Source organism: Pimephales promelas, chromosome 18 (assembly GCF_988280905.1).
Source record: "Pimephales promelas chromosome 18, fPimPro1.hap1.1, whole genome shotgun sequence".
In the NCBI taxonomy this organism is placed as follows: Eukaryota; Metazoa; Chordata; class Actinopteri; order Cypriniformes; family Leuciscidae; genus Pimephales; species Pimephales promelas.
In genome coordinates, this window is record NC_142786.1 from 4256650 (window position 1) to 4271432 (window position 14783).

A 14783-nucleotide genomic window follows, 5' to 3' on the forward strand; every position below is an offset into this window, starting at 1 on the left:
ATTTTCTATTTGCAAAACTGATAAATAAAGATGTTATAGCACAGACACAAGAAGCACAATGGCAAAGAAGGTCTCTGATGTTCATCAGATCATTGATCAAGACACTAGTCTAGTGAGGAGGAGGCAATGCAGGATGAATCTCAGATAAAAACATACCTTGCTTCATAGGTGAGGATGAAGAAGACCATGACAAAGTCCTATATTTCGACCGCAATGTAACCGTAACATCTGCTGGGCGACGCCAGATAATTTTTAACGCATGATACTGAGGGGATGCTAGTGCTAGATCAATGACAGGGGGAGCTTCACAATTATATACAGTGATAGGACACCCATGCTAAAGTTTCCTAAAAAGAGGAATAAAAAAATCATCTTTTGGAAATTGATCTTAATGCTTTAATCAGAAAAATTAAGAAAAATCCAACCTTTAAAGGATTAGTTCAGTTTTTTAAAAAAAAAAAAAAAAACTTTTGCTGATAATTTACTCACCCCCATGTCATCCAAGATGTCCATGAACGACGATGTGTGGACACATCTTTTTTCGAGTCATTTTGTTCGTTGAATGAACGAAATGACTCGAAACAAGATGGGAAAAAAGGACTACAACATTCTCCATGGGATAAACTAGCGACGTCTTTTGAGGACGTGCCCATGACGTTTCTGGGTTAGTCAAGATTTTAAAAAAAAACGTAACTTTACCACAACGTTGTCATAAAGCAATGTCACGCTGACCATGGTGTCTGGTAATGTAATGTAAATGGTGTCATAAAGTATATGGAGCCTGACGACGTCACAACGGCAGGGGTGGGCGGTATGACAAAATTGTGTTTCATGGTATGACTAATTTTATTTCATGGTAACGATACATTTCACGATATAGTTATTTATACATGTAGTTAAACCCAAATAATTTAGAGATGAAAAGTACTTCACCTTGTTTAATTTTTCTTTTATTTGGTTAATTATGATAGCTAAATATAGTAAACAAACACACATCAACTTTTAGATGAAATTCCCACAGCTACTTGATATTAAATTCATAGGTGCTGCATAATTTTCAGACATCAATGGAAAGCTTATTTATTCAGCTTTCATGTGACATATAAATATACATTTTTTAAAAAATGGATGACCAGTGACATTAGTATGGCATTACATTAACATAAAATTAACATTTAAAAATGATTGAAATCTTTCTTTATATACCTCAGTCTTTATATACCTTTCTGACAGAGAGGAAACTATTAATGAAAATTCAACAAATATCTTATTTTGTCATTGGATGAACAACCCAGACAGGTTTCTGATTTGTCAATGAAATGATTTGTGAGCCGTACCCCTTTGATGGAAAGGGTAATGAGGGTTGGAATGTTAGCATGTTAACTGATACTATGGAAATGGACCTTGATCGATTATATCCATACAAGGCCCTAACTATATTAAATAAAAAATAATTAAAAACAACTATTTAAAGTAACTATCAATGTAGTGTAGTAAGAGTATTGGGTAACCTAAAAGCTGTTCTGATTGACTAGGCCAATCTCGACATGTTAAAATAGCTTAAAATCGTTTTTTTAGAGTTTCCCTATTCAGGGCTAAAACAGGTAGTGTATCCCCAAAATGTCAATGTTAACATTCAGATTAATATTCTACACATCCAGACCTTTCAGAAAAGCATGATTTTGTCAGGGGAGGGGGTTGGGGTGTATGATAGGCGAATGGTCATGGCCTATGCATGAAATGGGCTCATTATGTCAACATAAAGCCTTAACTATGTTAATTTTAGACACCTACCAATAAGCAGCATGGTAGATATTTAACCTAAGTCATCATATGTTAAGTTTGAGTGTGTATTGGGTCCCTTAAAAGCTGTTCTGATTGACTAGGCCAATCTCGAAATGTTAAAATCGCTTAAAAACGTTTTTAGGGTTTCCCTATTCACAGGCCTAAAACAGGTAGTGCAACCCAAAATTTTCAATGTTAACATTCAGATTCATATTCTACACATCCAGACCTTTCAAAAAAGTATGGTTTTGTTGGGAGGTGGGGGGTGCACGGTAGGCCTATGTAGCTCGCCGCCTAAGTTCAGTTGAAATTTCAACATTGTTTCAATATTCCTTATGATTGAAATACCATTGAAATTCTGTTGATCTATGGACAGGATTTCAATGTTGTTTTAATATTAAAACAGGGTGCAAAATGAGAATCAACATCAGAGTTCAATGTTGATTTAATGACTTAATGTTGATAAATGAACTTGATTTAACATTGTTTCAATGACTGTTTGCTATCTGGGATGTGTTTTGTGTGCTGGTGTGACACACATTCACGTCTTTAACTGAGACGGTCATTTTTTGTGTGGTTCAGTCTACAATAAAGACAATGAATGATCCAATCCTATGTTTGAGCAGTCTTTAGGCATCGTTATTACAGAGTTTATCTGTCAGCATCTAATCATCAAAACATAATGTGACGCACAGTAAAAGAGACGGAAATGTTCCAGGTTTGGGCAATCACGGATCTGTCTGCTTTAAAAAAAATAAAATAAATAAAAAAAAATAAGACAAGACAAAGAGACGGAAATGTTCCAGGTTTGGGCAATCACGGATCTGTCTGCTTTAAAAAAAATAAAATAAATAAAAAAAAATAAGACAAGACAAAGAGACGGAAATGTTCCAGGTTTGGGCAATCACGGATCTGTCTGCTTTAAAAAAAAAAAAAAAAAAAAAAAAAGACAAGACAAAGAGACTGAATGTTCCAGGTTTAAGCAATCTCACGGCAATGCACATGTCAGCTTTTATTTATTTATTTTAAGATTTATTATTTTTGTTTCCTTTATTTCCATTGCTGTTTTTTGTTACCCTTGTTAATTTTGTATTACTATCTAATAGTTACCATGACAGTTCATTTCCCACACTGGTTCCTTGTTAGCCTTGTTACAATTTTTTTTTTTAGCCTTGTTCCAACTGTACCCCTATGTTTAAAGTCGTCGTGAAACGGAAGTTGAGATTGTCATTTTTTCCTTGTTGTGACGTATATCCAGAGCCCGTCTAACGGAGAGCCTTGGCACTTCCTATTAGCCCCGTTGTGTATCATCTTGGTTGCAGTTCCATTAGAATTCCACTGGAGGTGATCGCGGGCGAGCGCAGAATGAATGGCAGTCTATGGGGCTAAACGGCTAAATGTGTCTCCTTCACCTGCTTGTCGTTAAATCAAAATAGATTTTATTGTTGATTCCGCAAGTTCAATATAGATTATAGGCCAAAAGTCGAATGAACGAGTACTTATGTCCTTTTGATTTCTTACAGGTTAGGTCGGTGTTGGCCGGAACACGCTAGCATTCTGCTATTGTGTGACGTCATTACATTTTTGAATGGATTTTTCGAACAGGTAAGTGAACTTAAAAATGCAATTTTCAGCTGAGTGTATTACCTTAGCCCTCCCTTTTGAATGCAACTTTCAAATTACTTGACAAAAAATTACATCCTGAGAAAAGTGGATTTCTGGGGGTGAAACCCCATTGACTCCCATTCATTCTGCACTGGACCGCGAGCGCCGCCGCATGGACAGAGACGTGTTACTGCAGCCAGTCCAGAACCCGGAAGTAACCAGCGGTGTAGAAAAAAAATGAAGGGCGGGGCTTGATTTCGTCCTCCGGGAATAGATTGAATCATAGATATCTATAGGCTATAAAGGCTAGATATCTCGTCCGCGCTGCTGGCCAATGAAGGTCGACGTCTGCACCTGGCGGCCATCTTGTCACAGGCAGCTCACTCACTCGTAACATTGTGTTAATGGTACATGTACTATTTAAATAACCATAACTTGCTCAATTTTCTACCGATTTCAAACGGTTTGGTTTGTTATAAACGTCAGAGATTTAGTTATGACACAGCATACTTATGAATAATAAGTGTATAAATAAATAATCATCCAGATAAACGTTAATAACGTTTGTAAGAAATCAAACCGTTTGTAAATCTGTCAAGATTTCAACAAAATAAGAGTATTTGTTTTCAGTGTACTCAGTGTACTCAGATAAGAGTACACTGTTTTCAACTAAAAATGGCCAACTTTGATATGTTAAATGCATGAGCTGCAAAGTGTGTTTGGATTAGTTAGGCCAGATTGCATCTTTTGTATTTTATTATACATTATATTTGAATGGCAACAAATGGCTCTTTGTTACTTTGTAGGTTCCAAAACCTGTTTAGTCTCTCTACAGTTTAAATGGATTATCTGTGATTGATATAAATGTGTATCTATGTGCTGTTTATGCTGATTGTTGCACATGTGACATTCACAATGAGACTCTTCATAAAGTTTGGATAGATTTGATTGAGAAAATAAACGATGATGCTTTAATTCTAATCCTCAAAGCATCATTCTCAGACAATTTGTAATGTCTTTTCACAATCAATCAGCTTGTGTAACAATAAACTCAAAAGAAACAAATAGCATCTGGTTATTGTATGTTGTTTGTATGTTATTTTTCCAATACCAAATAAGGAAAGAGATGTTCAATAGAAATATAGAAAGTTTTTTTTATATATATATATATACAGTAGCCTATACTGTAAAGATATATCCTCACACTCTCTGTCATACCACGTGTTAACTAGGCAAGTGTTTCCCAACCCTGCACCTAGAGGCACCAACACTGTACATTTCGGATGTCTCTCATATCTTACCCATTCTGTACATGTCTGGTCTTGAAATCTCTAATGAGCTGATGAGTTAATCCAGGTGTGATTAGAAGAGTTTGGAAATGTAGTGTTGGTGTGCTTCCAGATCCAGGAACAGAGTTGGGAAACAAAGGTCGTTAGATTATTAAACCAACCATTAAATCACCCTGTTAAAGATGTTTTGATGGCGAATAGCATATAAAAAAAAAACAGAATTAAAAAAAAGAAAAACTGCTAAGAATAAACTGTTCATAAAACAAACCAAAGCAACGTTCTGTGTATTTATATGTGGATAGTTGATCTCTGGAGAAAAAAGAAGAAAAAAACTGACTACTGAGGTTAATCTTTCCCTGTAATCAGATGAACTTAATACTTACTTTTAATCTTATCTTTAATTTTTTTTTTTTTTTTTTACAGAAACAGAAACTATCTGACAGCACAAATTATTTGGAGCTGAATGCAACTGAAATATTTATTTTTTTTCTTCTGAAAGTTGTTCTCTTTCCTTGGGCAACATCAAGAAAAGCAACTCTTCAACAATTGACAAGTGGAATTACAAGACTTGAAGACTGAAACCTCTTTGGATCATCTTAGATGTTTTACTATAGCTCACACAAATTTAAAAATTAATCTATCTCCTCAGTTGTAACAGTTTTGGTAAAAACTTTTTTAGGATGGAAACTTTTGTTGTTGTTGTTGTATATGTGTGTGACTTTGTCCTTTGTGTATATGCTTGTATGCAACCAAATTGCCTTCAGGAAATAAATAAAGATTAACTGAACTGAACAAGCGATGTGACTCTTTTGAAAAGAGTGATTTTGTTTGTCTGTTTATTTCAGTTAATCCGCAACATTTTTTTTAGCAGAGACAGACACAAAATAAATCCAATTCCCTTTGGAATTTTCCAATGCTGCTCCATTGACCTAGTATATGTAAAATACACCTGATGCACATTCAGTGTTCTTCGTTTTCTAGAAGTTAAGTTCCATCACTTTTTAACATCCTGACTGTAAATATTTAAATTATGCTGTAAATTCATGCTATGGCCATTACATTGTATGCATAGCAATCATTTTCAATGACTTAATAATTAACGATTGGAATTCCTTTTAAATCACGTTGTCAGTTGAAATTTCAACATTGTTTCAGTAATTGAAATACCATTGAAATTCTGTTGATCTATGGATGTTGTTTCAATATTAAAACGGTGCAAAATGATGTAGAATCAACATCAGGGTTCGATGTTGATTCAATGGCTCAACGGAGTGTTTTAACATAATTGACTATGCACGATCGCTTTCGGGTTTATCTCAGCACGCCCTTTACATCCGGTGGTCAGAAGCCGGTTTTGCGTTAGGTGGAGATAGTGTCAAATTACACTCGCTGCTTACAAACAATTTCTGCGGTTAACGTGAATGATGTCACACATTAGAGTAAAAAAGAAGTTATTTAAATTATTTATTTCGAGCTATATCAACAACTTTGAGGGTGGGTATTCTCTCAAATCGTTCGAAATCCGACTAGCGAATCAGTTTCTAAAATTGTCTCCGTTTCTGAGAAAATGAATTTTATTAAAGTGTTGCTATGTACTTTGCCTGCAGAACGCGCTAGCGGAAGTTAAGAAGCTGGTTGAGATTCTTTCTGACATACGTCATACCGCAACATAAAAAAAACTGAAAAAAAGATCTAGCATTTCGAGGTATGCTCTGGATACATTTTAAGTGCATCATTCTGTATCCAATCATTTGGGATTTCCTAAGATTTAATAACCACTAATGGTTGAGGAGAGATGATTGTAAAGGGCTTTGAGTGTAGGCCTAGACATATGAAAGCGCTAGCCTATATAAATGCCCCATTCATTCATTCATTCATTCATTCATTTATAAAGCTGGATTTCTTCATCCAGTCTGAAAAGTGTTTTCCGTGTTGATTTTTCTATAGCTAGACTAAAGTCTATTCCGGCGTAGTAGATTTTATAGCGTCCTATAATGGTAGCCTAATGCTGGTAGATTGGCACCTGTTGAATTTCCTTTGATGAAACATACATTCATGATGGCCATTATGAATGCCTGTGTGTGCGGCAATTTGAGACAATGGCAAGCACACATGCGCAGCTTCTACGGAAGATTGTATTCTCATACTCTCGTCTCTCCAAATGTATGTTTCGACTTTAATCTCGAAATATTTCGATTTTAATCTCAAAATATTTCGACTTTAACCTCTTAAATGCTTCGACTTTAATCTCGAAATGCTTCAACTTTAATCTTGAAATATTTCGATTTTAATCTCGAAATGTTTCCACTTTAATCTCGAAATGTTTCCACTTTAATCTCGAAATTTTTCGATTTTAATCTCGAAATGTTTCGACTTGAATCTCAACTTGTTTCGACTTTAATCTCGACCTGTTTCGACTTTAATCTAGAAATGTTTCGACTTTAATCTCGATTTGTTTCGACTTTAATCTCTAAATGTTTCGACTTTAATCTCGAAATGTTTCGACTTTAATCTCGATTTGTTTCGACTTTAATCTCGATTTGTTTCGACTTTAATCTCGAAATGTTTCGACTTTAATCTCTAAACGTTTCGACTTTAATCTCAAAATGTTTCGACTTTAATCTCGAAATATTTCGATTTTAATCACGAAATGTTTCGATTTAAATCTCTAAATGTTTCGACTTTAATCTCTAAATGTTTCGACTTTAATCTCAAAATGTTTCAACTTTAATCTCGAAATGTTTCGATTTTAATCTCGAAATGTTTCGACTTTAATCTTGAACTGTTTCGACTTCAATCTCGACTTGTTTTGACTTTAATCTCTAAATGTTTCGACTTTAATCTCGAAATGGTTCAACTTTAATCTCGAAATGTTTCGATTTTAATCTCGAAATGTTTCGACTTTAATCTCGACTTGTTTCGACTTTAATCTCGACTTGTTTCGACTTTAATCTCGACTTGTTTCGACTTTAATCTCTAAATGTTTGGACTTTAATCTCGAAATGCTAGATTTTTTTTTTTAGGTTACGGGTCAGGGCTTCTGTTATAATGTTAGTATAAAACGTTGTTGTTTAAAAGCAGAGGCTCTGTTCTTTTTTTTCTTTTTTTTTTGGATAGCCTAGGCTATATTGCTTGTTCAGTTATTCATAAAACAAAATATTAGAACAATTGTTTTTTAAATTATGAAAAATGCTGTCTGTGTCTGGCAACTTTTTTTAAAAGACGCTGGCGGTGAAAGAGTTAATATGCTTTCTTCTAACTTGTGCGTTCATGGTACAAGTTCCTATTTTCCTCATTGATGCCTTTGAAAAGATCTGACCTGTTTCAATTGCTTTAAAACAGGGCAGTTTTTATACGAGTTTTATAAAGTGTGTCAAACAGATTTCATGTTTAGATGACCAACATTACTTATATGCAGTTGGTAAATTTGTAAATTGTACAGTGCAGAAGATGATTGGAGGATGTAGTGTCAAAATATCTGTAACCTTTATGAGGACTGGACATTTTCCTTCAGGGTTTGAACAGTAAATTGGCATAAACACTGGCAGAGTTAAAATTCTACACGGTTCTGGTGTCGACCTAACGCTTTAAAAGAAAATGGAAATCATTCATCATGGAATTCTTCTCAGCCTTGCCTTAGGAGTCAAGTGTTACAACACTAAGGAATTCCAGTTTTTCTTATTGGGGTTCTACATTACCTACTTTAAAGAACTGTAAAATAAACCGACAAATCATTTAATCGGAAAAGAATAAATTCACTTTCTACTTCTATATGACTCTTTCAAAACTTTATTTCAAAACAATCCAGAAAGTTAAATTGTAACCTTATTCTGAGATCATAGCAGAATTCTGTTCATTGTAAAGTAAGAAATAAAGGCAAAATGCCAACAGTGGTTTTAATAAACTACTTTTTTATTAACAAACAAGCCCCTTTACATCATAGGTTGACTTTTAAAATAAACAATCAAGGCACAAAATAGGCATTTCTGTCATCAGAATTATGAAAGCTGCTTATGAAATATTCTGTAATACTTCAAGTCCTGTACATGTCAGTGAAGAATGTTGAAGGGATAGTTCACTTTGAAATAATTTTAGTTATGTTTTAGTTTACCTCAAGGGCATCCAAGATGTGAAGTGTCTTTGTTTCCACAGTAGTTTCAATTTTGATATTTTCGGGTCAAATTGTTGTTGTCTGTCAGTCATATAATGGAGGTCTATGGTCACCACCTCAAAGAGCATGCACAGAGAAGTCCAACTTAAACATGATTTAATGACTCGTAAATGTAATTGATGGCCTGAGACGCAAAACGAGCGGTTTGTGTGAGAAAACGAACAGTATTTATATCGTTTTTACTTTTTGTAACCACAAAATGTCAACATTGTCTGAACTTGAAATATCAAAATCGAATTCCATTGCGATAGGAGTGGATCAGTTGCTAACAGTAGAGTTTCATAGAGCAGGAACGGCTGTGCAGATCCAACTTTCTGTGCTAGTTCTCTATACAACAACACAAAACCAGACCAATTACAATTAATACAATTTGTGTTTTATAAGTATAGCTAATTTATGGTGGGAAAAAAATAATTATCTTAGACTTTCTCAGAAACTATATTATGGCTTTGACAATCAGCTGATTAGTACCATTGACCGTAAAACAGTGTAAGACTGGAAAAACTGGTTTAAGAGGAAAGACGTTGCTGCAAATTAACATTTGAACATCTCACACGCACGCACACTTCTTCCCCGCATCCCCCACCCAAACTCACACAAGAATATGGTTTTAATTTGAACAAATATCATAGTTTTATACATGTGTTTAATATTATTTGAAATGTGTGAAAGTGTCCTATTTCCAAATAAGTAATAAGCGGGGGAGGGCAGGACGGGGGGAGGCTATACTGTATTTACTGAACACAGTAAATTTCCACTGTAAACTCATGTTTACAGATGAAATGAGGTCTATATAATGAAATGCAGCGGATGCATTCATGTCTTTCATAATGCCGGGTAAAAGATTTTTCTCTTTGTTCTAGAACATTTGAAGGTTTTCATTGATTACTTTTCAAGTGATTATGAAATTAAAATACTACATTTACCTGACACAATAAATTGTTATATTTGATTATTCTAACAGATTTTGGGTCTCATTCATGCAACACGAGCAGAATTTTTGTGTAAAAAATTTCGCCGTTTCGCACGATCAAGGTCACGCGGCAATGCCTACGTGCCTTGGTCATGTGGTTCCTCGGTTCCTCGCCCAGGGCCCAGTTTTGGGGGTTCCTTGTCGACACGTCACGCTATGGAAGGATGCTTCCCTTACATGCTAGGGGGGGGGGGTGGTCATGAGTGCCCGCTCGGCGACAGGTCTATGGCAGGACCATCAGCAGTCTTGGCATAGAAACCAACTAGAGATGATGACAGTTTTTACGGGCTCTCAAATACTTCCTGCCAGACCTAAGGGGCCATCATGTGCAACACTTCGGTGGTCTCTTACATCAAAAAAACGGAATCATATCACTCCTATTTCACGATCCCTACACTGGTTGCCAGTGCGTTATAGAGTGGAGTATAAACTTTTAATTTTTGTGTATAAATCTATGAATAGTCTGGCTCCACCATATCTGTCTGCTCTATTGACTGAGCATCGTCCGTCCAGATCACTACGGTCATCAAATCAGAGACTCCTATCTATCCCTAAGTCAAAACTAAAGTCCAAGGCCGGGGGGACCGTGCCTTCTCTGTAGTTGGCCCCAGACTATGGAATGACTTGCCCACTTCCATTAGAATGGCCTCTTCGCTTTCTGTTTTTAAATCCAAGCTAAAAACACTGGTGAAGCACTTATCTTTAGGGGTGTCACGATTCTCCAAATCCTCGATTCGATTAAGTTATCGATTCTAAGGTCACGATTCGATTCGATTTAAAAAAAAAAAGTAAAGCGCAGATTGCTATGCAATTTTTAGACTACACATTTATGCATTATGTAATACAAATTTGTTCACAATGTACACTACACCATTGCCAAATTTAAAATATAACAAAAACAAGTAACATAACTTAATAGTATAACATTTAAAGCCCCTGAAATGACTAGAAAAAAAGTTTAGTTAATTTTGATGAACGAGATTGAACAATAGAGTCAGTAAAACGATCCGAACTTTCCATCACGGACGCGACATGGGGCGTGGCAGTATCGACGATACCATTTTATATTTCGATTTCGATACCATTGAATTAATTTCGATCGATTTCGATTTAATATCGAAATCGTGACACCCCTACTTATCTTGCAGTAGTCTATTTAAATGTAATCCTGAACTTTTGTTGCTGTTTTGCTGTCAGTCTCTTATGATATTTATTAATATTGTAAAGCACATTGGACAATGTAAAATGTATTTAATTGTGCTATATAAATAAACTACCTACCTACCTAACCATCGGGGAAGGTCTGAGGTTGGCCCTGCAGACCCTCCTATGGGCCCAGGGAAATTGTTGTCACTCAGGGCAATATACTGTATATTCCAGGGTGTCAGAATGTGGGGGCCGATATTCTGTCGAGACAGGGGCTGAGGCTCGGGGAGTGGAGGCTCCACCCGGAGGTGGTGGAGCTCCTCTGGGAGAACTTCGGTCAGGCTCGGGTCACCCAGCCAGCTCCTCTCGGACAGGATGCGATAGTGCAGGTGTGGCCGAGGCTACACCTGTATGCTTTTACCCCGATATCAATGCTCCCGGGAGTTCTGGAAAGGGTTCGCCAGGAAGGGGCTCATCTGTTGTTATAAGCCCCACACTGGCCGACCAGAGTGTGGTTTGCGGACCTAGTGTCCCTCTTGGACGGCTCTCTGTTGTTCGGGTGGCAAGGGGCCAACAAAAAAACTTCTTGTTCCGTTCCTTCAAAAAGGTAAAGGACTCCCAGAAGAAGATTGGCCAGATTTGTAACATCTGTTGACTCGTCTACTTGCATAGAGTAAAACTCACTTTTCTTCACACGGCTGACTAGTGTAGCCAGGATGTCTTCAGCCATGGCATCAATGCGGCACGACACAGTGTTATTGAATCATGTGGAATAACTATGGAAGCTTGTTTCCGCCATTGAATAAAAATATAATAAAGAATTGAGACTTTTTATCTTACAATTCTGACTTTTTTTCTCACAATTCTGACTTTTTTTCTCACAATTGCGAGTTTATATCTCACAATTCTGACTTTATTTCTCAGAATTGCGTGATATAAAGTCGCAATTGCGAGTTATAAAGTCAGAACTGTGTGTTATAAAGTCAGAATTGCGAGATATAAAGTCAGAATTGCGAGATATAAAGTCAGAATTGCGTGATATAAAGTCAGAATTGTGAGATATAAAGTCGCAATTTTGAGAAAAAAAAGACAGAAGTGTGACTTTTTTTCTCACAATTGCGAGTTTACATCTCGCAATTCTGACTTTATAACACATAATTGCGAGTTTATATGTCGAAATTCTGACATCTTTTCTCAGAATTGTGAGATATAAACTCGCAATTGCGACTTATTAGGCCAATTCTTTTTCCCCCATCAGAAGAGTTTAAATCTCACAATTCTGACTTTATATCATGCAATTCTGACTTTAAAACTCACATTGCGACTTTATATCACGCAATTCTGACTTTATGTCTCGCAATTCTGACTTTATAACTCGCAATTGCGACTTTATATCACGCAATTCTGACTTTTTATCTCGCAATTCTGACTTTGTAACTCGCAATTGCGACTTTATATCTCGCAATTCTGACTTTTTATCTCGCAATTGCGACTTTATATCACGCAATTCTGACTTTATATCTCGCAATTCTGACTTTATATCTCGCAATTCTGACTTTATAACTCGCAATTGCGACTTTATATCACGCAATTCGGACTTTTTATCTTGCAATTGTGAGAAAAAAAGTCAGAATTGTGAGATAAAAAGTCGCAATTATTTATTTTATTTTTTTATTCAGTGGCGGAAACAAGCTTCCATACGTGTTAATTGGCTGGAATATATTTTTGTAGGTGACTTGAACTCTGTTGGTGATATGCATTAGATGCCAGCCCGAATGGATCGAGTCCAGACCGGAAGTTCGGTCTGGACTCGATCCATTGAGGAGTAATTATGATCAGTCAAAAAATGATCGTGCCAGTCAAATTACCAAAGCGGGCTTTATACGATGATGGACAGATGATCTGAAAGGACGTAATAATCACGTTATCAAAGAGCGCTTAACTTGTTTCCCTCAAAGATGACTGAGATGTATAGATTCCTCTGTCGTGTTTGTTGTTAAATAAATCAACAGATCAGGTCATTCCCATACTCTCAGTCTCTGTAGCCAATAAGGTGCTCCTACATACATGCACCAAAGTGATTCAGAGACCGAAAAACACAAAGCACCTGGACATTACACAAAATCCACACTGTAACGTACCTGTCAAGGGCTTTGTGGACACAGTCCTTTGAAAGTATGGAGACTTTGGAGGACTTTGACTGTGAAAAGGAATGTCTCCATGATGCGGAGGCCTATGGTGCTTTGGTAGTTGTGTAAGAATGGAAGTACAAGATAATTAGCTTTATACAAAACAATGCACTCACTCATTGTTATTTTGGGGAGGGCCAGTCAACCTTATTGAGTAATGAACTTTTGATATTTGCAGCACCTATTAGAATATCTTCATTACTCAATAAGGTTGACTGGCCCTCCCCAAAATAACAATGAGTGAGTGCATTGTTTTGTATAAAGCTAGTTATCTTGTACTTCCATTCTTACACAACTACCAAAGCACCATAGGCCTCCGCATCATGGAGACATTCCTTTTCACAGTCAAAGTCCTCCAAAGTCTCCATACTTTCGATGGTTACTGATGAACCGGCAGGTTGGCTTTGCTTTAAGCAAGTTCTTATGTCAGCAAGTATGTCAAGGACTTTTTTCTGGTACACTGAAATCAAGAAACACAAATGAAGATCACAATCATCTCCAAAGTTTTGGGAACAGCGAGGCAAATTTCTTTCTTTTTGAAGACATTTGGGTTTAAGATGAAAATATGAATGTTATGTGAGACTAAAGATCAGAATGTCAGCTTTCAATTCCTGGTATTTACTGTACACTGTTAAACAACTTATATCACCCCCTGTATGGGAACATGTGACTGACAGGTGGTTCTCGTGGCCCACATGTTTACTTTTAAGTTGATTGTTAGAACATTAAATAGTGCTGCAGGACTAGAGTTTATTTTAGCCTTGAGTTTTACCTATAGAGTTTTTATGACCAACATTATGTTTTGTGATGTTAATGGGTCTCTGGCATAAAACAGTTAAGCAAGAGTTCGCAGACATTATATTATGTTACCATATTTTAGTTTTCTTTATGACAAAGGCAGTGGCAGACTACAAAAATCGCGGCATTAGTCAGTTTAAAGCCATAGTGGCCTTCAATCACATGCAATCACGGCCAGATCATTGGGCAACCAATGACGGCCAAGATAAAACCCCAGGCAATGTACAAAACATGCAGCAAAATGACGTTAGCTAACCCAATAAATACAATGTTCAAAAAAAATAAAAAAATGATGTTAGCTACTACTTGTTAAGATTCGGTGCCGTGCGAAAGTTGTTTTTTAAAAGTAGGCTAACTATGGCCAATATTTAGCTTAGCTAACGCTAGCTGGTGGAGATGCACTCCCTCCCACACAACAGGTTAGGTATAGCCTACCTATAAACTATAGCCTAAGGGGTGGTGTTAGCACTTAACTCCTGACCTGATATTCAGTAAATATATTTGATTGACTGGGAAGCTGTGCGCAAATAGGAATATATTTTTTTTTTCAAAAATAAAAAAAAAACACCCCAGAAAAATGGACGCTTCTCTAGCTCCAGGAATAAAAATGGCAGCTAGGCGCTCAAGCAGGTGCTATGTGTGTGTGTGGGTGTGTGTGTGAGCATTAGCGAGTGAAGTGCAGCCTTACTGATTGGTAAACTGCACTGTGTTTTAGGCTATACCTCTTAAATGATGCATTTACTCACCCTGATGTCATCCATAGACATATACACTAGACCTCACCTTGGCTACGGCAGTTCATTAGAACGAATGCGTCAATAGAGCCG